The sequence below is a fragment of the Toxorhynchites rutilus genome, chromosome 2, assembly GCF_029784135.1.
Source record: "Toxorhynchites rutilus septentrionalis strain SRP chromosome 2, ASM2978413v1, whole genome shotgun sequence".
Lineage (NCBI taxonomy): Eukaryota > Metazoa > Arthropoda > Insecta > Diptera > Culicidae > Toxorhynchites > Toxorhynchites rutilus.
In genome coordinates, this window is record NC_073745.1 from 14,534,227 (window position 1) to 14,545,867 (window position 11,641).

Here is an 11,641-nt window from a genome sequence, read left to right on the forward strand (position 1 = left end):
TTTTATCAGTATTTGTTCATCTATCTTTGAACAATAAAACAAGAATTTAAAGGAGAAAAAATATTCATAACTAGAATGGTTAAGAGCTAATGAAATGGGAGCTTTCAAGAAAAGTTGTGCCATGGCACTCGATTGCAGCCCTTCTGGTTACCTGAAACAAAAAAATCGGACAGAGTCTGAATCAGTAAAGAGGCCGCTACCGCATGAAAAACGGAAAAGTCAAAAACATGTTTTTTTTTTGTCAAAATGGCGGCCGTTTGAAAAACAAAATGCGGTTGAAAACGTTTTTTCTTACGTTTCTCGATTTTTCAAAAACAGTAAATCTTAAAAATATCATATTTTAGAGCTTCATGCGATAGCGAGATGCCTGCAGATTGTATCCATAAAAATTTGACATGAATCGGTTCAGTAGATTCAGTTCAGTTCAGTTCAGGTTCAGTTGAGATATCGTGTACGCCAGTTTGAAAAAAACTAGTTTAGAGAAAAGTTCATTGTTATAGCCGTACCAGGTTAGATACCGCATCATTAAAATGGCTCTAACTCGGTAAATAATAGGATTTTCGATAAGTCCTTTCTAGGGTATATTCTTGAATGCCTATACTACAGAAATATGAAGGAAAACAAATTTAGATTTTTTTCAAATTTCTAGACTAGAATATTGCCTTAAAACATAATTTTAATAACCTAATTTTCTAATTTGGTATTTTCCATAGAGTTGGTCATAATATTTGGGGGCTCTTTTTACGCACACATGAGTACAATACATTTACAGGTTTGAGGAAAATTAAAAGAATATTAGAAAATTTTAAAAAATAGAGATAATGAAAATATTTTTTTTTAAATATCAAATATTTTCGTACCGCGCAGTTCTAGATATTTTCTGAAAAAACAAAAATATCAAGAAACAGACAACGAGCATATTTAAATATAGTATAAACCAGTACAGGGTCTAAAAATTCTAAAATTTAAATTCGGAACTGCGCATCATTGTCAAAATTCTAAAAAAAATCACACACATCTACACTGCGTTTCAGAACTATAGTACCACTATTTTTTTCTAAGTTTCCAGAGATATGTAGGAAGTCGGATGAATTGAAGTATATAGTGCAGGACATAACAGCTATCTTCATTTAAAAGACTGTCGTTTGAACTTTATTGTTGTGTTCAGGCGCGAAACATTCAAAAAACAAAAATTCCGGTGTTTCATAACTATAGAACCAGATGGGAAAACTCTCACTCCTTTACAGAATTAACACCAATTTCACATAAATTACAAATAAGTTCCTAATTCGTAGGTCATCTTTAGTTCTCAATCAGTTTAAATAATCCATTCGGGGTGGTTTTGACCAAGCTGCACCATGTTGTAGTGTGTATCTCGTTCTACGCTGAAGATACTGTTCGTTTAAGCTCGTCAAATTACTCATACTGCTTGTAAGCTGCATATACTATTCGTACCAATCCTCCTCATAAGTTCTTGATTGAGTTTTGATCTGGTAAATAAACTAACCAGTCCAGAATCCTTACAACATGTATTACAGGTGAAGAAACACCTGTAGACTAGCACTTAATCTCTAAATCCTTCAAAATAAATTCAAATGTTTCAAGTTTTTTTAGTACTACAATTTTTGATGAACAATTTTTTTTTCAAATTTTATCTCGAAGATATTGAGAATGGCGGGCAAAAAATTGAAAAGTAAGTTTTTCAGCATAGATCCTATGGTGAACCACATAGGGGTTCGAAACATAGTCAAAATTTCTTATTTTGTACCCTATACAATATTTACCATGATTTGGCCCTTTGTCCACATATTGTTTTACAACATGAAAATGAGCGTGGCCCACATGACATGAATCTCGAAGTCTCGGCAGGAGTTAGTTAGATTAAGATTAGAAAAATTAAAAAAATTCTTTATTAGCGTTGATTCACTAGTTCACATATCCGGTTCGAAGGACTATTTATGTATAGAGCAATTCCACACCAAATCGGTCGAAAAACGGCAGATTTTGACGCGATCCTTCCCAATTTTTTTCAAACCTTATGCTACATATGCTAGCAGTTACCCAAAATCACAATTTTCATCATTATATGACCAATTTAAATTACGGCCGCTTTTTTAGAAGGGCGTGTGCGTTATAGAGAATTTATCATATTTCGAGAACGGATAGTCCTAATACAGCCATTCCATGTCAAACCGATATAGCGGTTCTCTGATTTCCATGAAAAGTGGTAGTTTTGTTCTTTATTTTAAAATATTAGTCCCGTTTTTTTTTATTGTGGTGCCCATTTCCATTTTAGGGTGGTCCGAAAAATATTTTTTTCCACTTTTTCCCAAAAATGACTTTTTTCAAAAATTCATAACTTTTGAACCACTGAACCAGTCAAGATGATCGATATATTAAATTGAAGCCAATGAGCTAGCTATTTTTTTTTGGAAAAAAATTATGTAACTACTAGCTGACCATGCAAACGTTGTTCTGCCAAATAAATTATTTCTAGTGAATATTTTGGGTGTTGAATAAAACACACTAATGTATTGTAAGTGTGTTTGAATATTTTATCGATCTTTAAAATAAATCGAATGTGACCGATAAAAAAAACGAATTAAATGATTTGAACGAAAGGTTATATGATGTTTCTTGGTGTATTTCATTAACGTAACTGACATGTTTGATCTCTTAAAAGTTAAACGTCAACTGAAAAAAGTAATATAAGTTTGTCGTAAAGTAGAAAAAATGAAATATAGAAAATCAATATTTATTGCTGTCTCCTTGTTAGAAAATACGTGCATGTGATTTTCAACATGGATTAGTTTATAACAGCTTGGTCTCGTTCATAAATTGGAAAACAGCGATACGCCAGCTAACTTCAATGGAGCTGATTAATCGGCCTGTTTGGAATCGCGTTATTTTATCGTTGTCATTCAATCGAGGAGTAGTCACATCGGTAATCTAAGTTTGAAACACAGCCATATTGCTTCCTTTATTCATGGATGTTTTTATTACTCTTCACCGATTTGTAGAACTCAATATTCATATATGCATATGAGTGATCGGATTTTACAATTCGATCGAAATCGACTTTTACACACTTAAATTCGTTCGCCTTGTCGCGAAACAATGGTCAAAATAAGTCATCCGTATTTGTGGTTCAATTTACTCTCTATTTGATCGGCATAATTCCGGAAATAATTCTAAATTGTTGAAATTTGAATGAAAATTATTATTCGATTTCGTTTGGATGCTAAATTTGTTTTGAATGTGTTTGAATGCTAAATTTTGCGTGTTTATTCCACCCGAAAAACCATTACTATTTTTGCTTCATAGAAATGGAACATGGAGACCAATGTTGTTTACGTCGAATTGCGTGGCAAGGTTGTCACATTTGCTCAACTCGATTGGATTTGAGCTTGAACAGAATGCAAAATTGCGCTTTTTCCATTCAACAGAATACAAACAACAATATGTGGGGACGAATACGATCGAACTTCATTTTGTGTTTGAAAGCACACGCAATGTCATGACAATGCATTGCGCTTTGGCCTGGCTATAACTAAAGCTGTGTCGGCGTTGCTCATGATAGTGTCTCGCAAGTGAATGTATTATTCCTCGCACCGCTTTTGTTGATTGTGTAGTAAGAATTGTAGTCGTTCAATCTCTACCTTCGCGTATATTTCGACCATAAATTGTTGGCACAGCTTACGATATCTTGAATTGGCGTTTCTTGACCATGTCAAATCACCATATGATAAACATAAAAATCCTTCGAGCGCGCCCTCTGTTTGAGATGAGAAATGATGTTCATAATGAATTAAGTATCTGTGACGGGGTCTCGTTGGTCTAATGTTTATGCAAGAGATTTTTCGTTAAAGAAACCCTTCTGACTTGCATTGTAGTCACGCGTATTCTTGAGCAGAATACATTCAAGGCGTATTGTTCGTCATAGAAATCTCAACTATTTACTAATAAAAATGACGCAAGCAGTACTACGTTGAGAAGGCAAACCTTGGGAACGTTAATGCCATTGAAGAAGAACACAGCGAGGGTCGTATGAACGGTGGGTGTCAACGATGAATTCCAGATTATTGTTTTTTCTTCGCATTAAATTTCTCGTGTCACCGTGTTATCATGATTCCAGCAGCGCTTGTGCTTTGGATCTACACACGTGCTCTCCAGCTGATGTTTTATCAGGGTTGATGGCAATAGTGTGATTTTCATTTTGTAATCCGAGCAAATGTGATTTGAAGAATTTCGATAACTCATTGTGCTGATTCAAAAAGGCTTCCAGCTCGTCGGAGATGCTCCCTGCTTTAGATGAATTGATGTTACTTGTGTATTTGTAGATGGATGTTCAATGAAGCGGGCGTTACGCCATCAGTCATTGAACAACTTAAATAAATTCGTTCTGTTGAAAAAACGAACAAAGGTTAAATTATTAGAATATTTTTGACACAAAAATAATAAAATCGCAATTAAAAATAGGGAATTGGGGTCAAAATTTAGGGTTATATGTATGGTATGAAGTCAAATTTTTGAAAAAAAAATATCCAGATCTTTTTTTCTACATAGAGCCACCCTATTCGGTATTAAATGTATGGTTATCGGTATCCTACCGGTATCATATATAGTTTATAACCTATTCTCATACCTACCAAGTATTTTGAGTATAATTTCATCAAAATCGGTCGAGCCGTTTCGGAGGAGTTCGGTAACAAACACCGTGACACGAGATTTTTATATATATAGAAGATTGATAACTGTTGATTGTAGTCTTTTTTCATTGTTTTCATGGCTTTGGACTAGAGGGCGCTATATTTTTTTTTACATTTTTTATTGAAGGTGAGAAATTTTTACATAACATATTCCGATATGAGAGATTTAATTTTTTCGTTTTTAAGATATGATTTTTCAAAGTTAAAAAAAGCCATGAAAACAATAAAAAAAACCAGTACAATTAATAGTTACGTAAATAAAATTCATATTTTCTGCAAGCTCAACATTTATATAAAACGCCAGCTCATTGGCTTCAATTTAATATGTCGATCATCTAAATCGGTTCAGTGGTTCAAAAGTTATGAATTTTTTTAAAAGTCAGTTTTGGGAAAAAATGGAAGAAAAATGAAAGTGTATTCCGTTTGGGTTAGAGGAAATATGAGTTTTCCACAGCAATTGGGAATTTTTTGACTCAAGCGTAACTTTTGAAAAGGGCGTATCGATTTGAGTAAGAGAAATCTTTGATAATTTATATCTCAAAAACTATGAGTCGTACCGAAATAGTGTCTTAGAAAGAGTTATAGAGTATTGATGGTTGAATATGAAAAAAATGTTTTCTGTTACTAAAATCGATACTCCCTTTTCAAAAGTTACGCTTGAGTAAAAAAATTCCCAATTTCTGTGAAAAACACATATTTCCTCCAAACCAAACGGAATACACATTTTCATTGGAATCAAAAATACAAGTTTTTAAAATCTGCATTTTTAGGACGATTACATTTGGAATTGCTGATTTGACTTATTTCTGGAAGAAATGTAACCTTTCAACGTTAAGGTGTAGTTTAAATGGCTATCAAATGTACAGTAGGGCAAAAATCGTGATTTCAGAAGCTTGAATTTTCAACAGGAATTGTTGGTATCGATATTGCAGCCATATTAAGAAAGATAAAAGTTGAGTGTCAAAGAACAAATTGTAGAGCGATTAGAGAGTTTCAATTTTATTGATAGAAACAATCTAGTTGAATATAAAATGTTAGGATAAAATTAATAATAACACATTATTAAATTATCATCTTTTAAGTATTTCACTTTTCAATGTAGAGCCAGTTTGAGGCAACAGAGTCCGAAACAAAAAAAAAGTTCTATAACTCTTTCATTGTTGAATTTCGAACATAAAGGGTGTGTCACATCAAATTGCATCACGGAAAAAACGCTGTAGGAATTCGCCCAGTAGACCGATCCTTTTGAAAATTTTAGACAGTAAAATAAAAACTATTAAACAACTTTTGGCATTTTCTTTTTATTCATACTTCGAGCCCAAGCCCGTATGCTCGCACCTTCCTCTTTATCCCGTCCATAAGGTTCTGTACAACTTCAGGTTGTAGTTTTTTTGAACAGAAATCCATTTTCTCTTGAAGTCCGCCTCCGATTTGACAACTTTTGGGTTCTTCCGGAGGGCCGGCTTCATAATCGCTCAATATTTCTCTATTGGGCGAAGCTCCGGCGCGTTGGGCGGGTTCATTTCCTTTGGCACGAAGGTGACCCCGTTGGCTTCGTACCACTCCAACACGTCCTTCGAATAGTGGCACGAAGCGAGATCCGGCCAGAAGATGGTCGGGCCCTCGTGCTGCTTCAATAGTGGTAGTAAGCGCTTCTGTAGGCACTCCTTAAGGTAAACCTGCCCGTTTACCGTGACGGTCATCACGAAGGGGGCGCTCCGCTTTCCGCAAGAGCAGATCGCTTGCCACACCATGTACTTTTTGGCAAACTTGGATAGTTTCTGCTTGCGAATCTCCTCCGGAACGCTGAATTTGTCCTCTGCGGAGAAGAACAACAGGCCCGGCAGCTGACGAAAGTCCGCTTTGACGTAGGTTTCGTCGTCCATTACCAGGCAATGCGGATTCGTCAGCATTTCGGTGTACAGCTTCCGGGCTCGCGTCTTCCCCACCATGTTTTGCCTTTCGTCGCGGTTAGGAGCCTTCTGAACCTTGTATGTACGCAGGCCCTCCCGCTGCTTGGTCCGCTGGACGAATGAACTTGACAAATTCAGCTTATTGGCGACATCCCGGACCGAACTTCTCGGATCACGTCTAAACTGCTTAACTACGCGCTTGTGATCTTTTTCACTGACGGAGCATCCATTTTTGCCGTTCTTCACCTTCCGGTCGATGGTTAGGTTCTCGAAGTATCGTTTTAGTACTCTGCTGACCGTGGATTGGACGATTCCCAGCATCTTACCGATGTCCCGATGTGACAACTCCGGATTCTCGAAATGAGTGCGCAGGATTAATTCACGACGCTCTTTTTCGTTCGACGACATATTTCCAAATTTACGAAAAATTGACAGTGAAGCATGGCCAACGTGATCTATACACTCTTATCTGATTATAAGCAAAAGCTGAAGATATAATTCCTAAAAATTAAATTTCTACAGCGTTTTTTCCGTGATGCAATTTGATGTGACACACCCTCTATGCGTAGACGGTTTTTTTCATCAAATAATATCGTCTATCGTATTCTGAGAGAATCAGGATAAATTATTTTTTCCATGTGAGAAAGGTGTTTTCTGACTTTAAGGGGATGAATCAAAAATCAAATTCCTCTTCTATTTTCAAAAAACGAAAAATACATGAAAAAAAACGAATAATTTTTTTTTTTGCCTGGATTAAATACAGTGAAAAGAAATCAGAAACTGCATATAATCGTGTCCGATTTATGTACAATCGCATATAGATTCCATTTTTTACATTACTCTCCTTAAATAGATACGATTTCGCAAAGTATTGATTTATCAAAATTTAGAAAATCATATCTCTATTTTGGAGAGTCCGACTCCACACTATTAAACCTGGGTGTAGGTTTTTTACGCGGTTTTTTTTTGCGCGAATTTCCCAATTGACGCGGTTTTTTACGGATTTTCTAAATAGCGCGTTTTTTTATGCGTATTTTCCAATTAACGCGGTTTCCAGAGGTCGGATCAGCGAACGGTTGATTTTGCATGAAATTGCTATATAGTAAAAGTTCACACCGTCATTGATTGATTTTATTTGTCGGTACAACTGCATTTACTCTTCTTCATTGCTATGAGCTGCTAATTACTACAGGACATTTAAACTATTATAAGGCACAACTCGATTGGTACAACTATTTAGAATTTGTCGCTTTTAATACACTCGACAAAAAAATGAACATAGTTGGGAAGTTGAAATTTTTAGGGTGATTTTCGAAATGCTGTAAACTAATTTTTCAATGATTTATTTTTTAATTTGGTGGACTAACACAATTTGTAGCCAACTACTTTGAGAGCAAATCCAATCGACCGTTTTCATTTGATCCATATAACGTAGGACCTTAAATAAAGTGATATTTTTGTTTGAATAAAAAATTACTCCTTCGTCTTTGATGATGAATAATTCAATTAATAACGATCGCGCCGCAAATCGAAAAGGCAGTTATGGAAACTCCAATCAATTCTGTACAAGACAAATTTGTCCTTTTGACGAACAAAAATGTATTGAAATTTTTTGCATAGATTATAAAAAAAAGATTAAAAAAAGTTTGTTGGGAGTCTTTTACAAAATATTGTATAATTCTGCATATATTGCCGTATGTTCTATTGTTTGCTACCAAATTTTCAGCCTATTATGTCCCCTAAACCCCTATGAACGTTTCATATTGATACGTTTTGCCATTATTCTTGACGATCGACCAAATTTTAGAGTAATCTAGAGGAGCACTTCGTCGCAAACTTTACCAGAAGCATAAAATTCTACGCGTATTCTCAGACAGAACGATTGGTAGCTTTCGTTTTTATGCATTGTTTGCATATTTAGCCATCGTGAACTTAAATGTAACAAATTAAAATCAAACATTAATTTCAAGACTGAACTGACACACAAAATGACCACTCTATACAAACTGTTATACAAATAACACAGATAAGCTACACTCACAATACACTCAGAAAATTATAGCAATAGACCGAACACGAACGAAACTCAATTGACCATCAGTATCCGTATCCGACCGACAGGAATACACAGATAAGCTACACTCCAAGGAACCAAGGAATAAATACTGTGAAATACAAAAATTATATTATTGTGAAAAAATTGAAAAGTGGTTCTTATAAATTTGTATATATTAAAAACTAATTGGTTGGAGTTGGACGTCTATGGAGAAAAAGGAAAGCGGATAATTCGATTCGTGAAGGATTTGGAAAGGACGGTATTCAATAGGAAAGGAAGGAATTCAGTTTGGACAAATAACAAATTACACAACGTAGGATCAAAGGTACGTCCCAGTGCTAAATGGTGCATCTTTGGAGCGTTTTGGAGGAAGTACTCAACCCACGAACCTGAATCCCCCAACATGCATGCTATGCGTGGATATGAGGTAAAAAATGTGAACGAAGGATGGAAGATATTTTTTATTGGAAGAGAAAAGCAGCATTATTAGAATGTGAGAATATGGTGCAACTTGGAATGCAGAAGTTTCATTATTGAATGATGAATTGTCAATGGCCATAGCTCATCTCTCCTCAGTGAATCATAGACACCTCGAAATCCTCAAAAAGATAATGAGTACGCAAGTGCTTCCGAAATTTATCGTTTTCCGTTTATAATCTGTTGAAATGCTTGTTTAGCGAAACAAACAAGTCACAGTATGGGCAATTCTGGTGGAAATAATATTTTAACTGATTTTTTTCCTGAACAGAGTGTATGGTATTTTACGGAAAACTTCAACTGAAATTGTGGCTCAAAAAGGTTCGTTGTAGAGACGAATTGTTGAGGAACAAAAATAAAAAAATAAATCAATTAAAACGATTTCGTTAAAATCTAAATTATAAAACAAGTTGACGTTTGTTTACCTACATATTGTATCTCAATGCCCCGTGTGTTCCCTATAACATTTTTTTTTCTTTATTATGGAGACTTTCAGCCGTAGATTCCCTACAACTTGTTTCTAGTCAGATTTCATTTGAAACGAATAGTTTTCAAGCTAACATTTTTTTTATTAGAAATAGTTGAAAATTGCATTCGTCCTAATAAAAACAATCGGAACATTTTTTTTTCCTATGTCGGAAACATATGCATCATCCGAATAGTCGAGTCGTCGAACCTGATCGTTTCGTCATTTGGCATCGAATTGTTCTTTAGTTAATTGTACATACAAACACGAAATGGAAAACGTTGTTCCAAATAATTGCCACTGTCAGTCGGATAAAAATATCATTTTGAATTTATAATCAAATTTCGAAAGTCATTTAGTTTTGATTAAATATGTTCAATAAGCATTGGAAAAATTTACAGACCGTTATCGCTAATGTCAAACGTCGAACCCAATCGCATCGCGCTCCTCTGCTAAGAACCACTAAACGATAATGTTTTATGTGTTCGAACAAAACGGCCGCTAAATATGGTGCTTTCAGCGCAACAATTTTGGGGATATTAATTTTCCCGCACATCAAGCGACATAGAAATGATGATGCTCGGCGTCGACCTCCGGCTTACATGAGCTTCCATCATTATCGCCATGTCTCGCTGACATGTGTGCGTGTGTGTGTGTGTGGGACTGGGAATGGACCGAGGCCTTCGTTTACCCCGCACGCGTGAAACAGCCATGGAGGAGCGGTATTAAATAAATAACGTCAATTATTTTTTGAAAGAGTCAACCTGGCAATAAATCTTTGGATCGGTGGACCGGTCACCATCACCAAGCGCTCAGTCGGTCCTCGTCGAGTGGGCCGGTGGCGCAATGATGGGAACCGGTTTACAGTGGGATCCTTCCGATGGATGCCCGGGAACGACGCAAACGCACACCGCGCTGTCTACGCCTGGGAACGCACGATTTATGGTCTAACATTGTTGCAAAAACATATGTACCGAAGTCGTCCCGTGAGTTGTATCCCTTTTGGCAATCAAGCCTGGATCCGGCGGGATGGGATAAATTCGCGAGAAGAATGAGCGCTTTGCGTAGATTTAATGTCGAGCTATGACGGTGTTGAGAGTGAAGGATTCCCCCTAACGCAACCGATGTCCAGTGGATTGTGTAAAATATGATGTCGCATCGTCGAAACAGGAGCGAAGAGAAGAACGGCAGTGATCGGACATTCCTTGTTGCATCGGTGGATGACAAGTACGTTTCATTTTTTTCGTTACTACCTTTGGCATGAATATACTTGCCCTGTGTATTTTTTTTTTCATTTTCTGTTTTGACACCAAACGATGGTGTATTTCCTGACATCGTCATCAAGGGTAACATTGCCATGGACATGGCCTGCAAGTCAATGTGTTCCGATGGACAAAACGAAAATTCATTTGATTGCATTTTGCACCTTCCTATGCAAAATATAAATCAGTGAAGTGGAACGATAAACGAGGATAGGGTTGATTGAACATAGTTTACGCGTAGGATGATGGCTTTGCCACAATTTAAGGTTCAGCAAATCAATTTATTGTATTTAGCTGATTCAATTGTCTTTCCATGAACTCCAACTAATAAACAGCCCTGCATGTGTATCGAATTCCCGAGTTGCTCCGAGACACGCCATCGACATAATTATCCCTACAAAATAGAAAATCATCCCGTTCACGCAAGCCTATGTCAAAAACTAAATATGGTGGCTAATATGATAATTTGATACCGTGACAGAGATTACTGTTGTTGTTTGCGGGAAAGTTTGTGGAGGAAAGTATGCAAACTTCGCCGCCGGTTTGGTCGCGCGTACCTCCGTAGACCACAATATTTGCAAAACAGGAAAACTGGGAAAGCAAACACAGGTGTGGCATGAGTCGGGACTGAATTGATTCCTTTTTTTTACTCCCCGGTAGACTGCAAGGAGCATGCAAATTTTCACACAGCTCTTGAATGGTGGAATTGGAGGCGGGTTGCGATGAAAAGGGGGAAAATAACGAGGTCTTATTCCCGA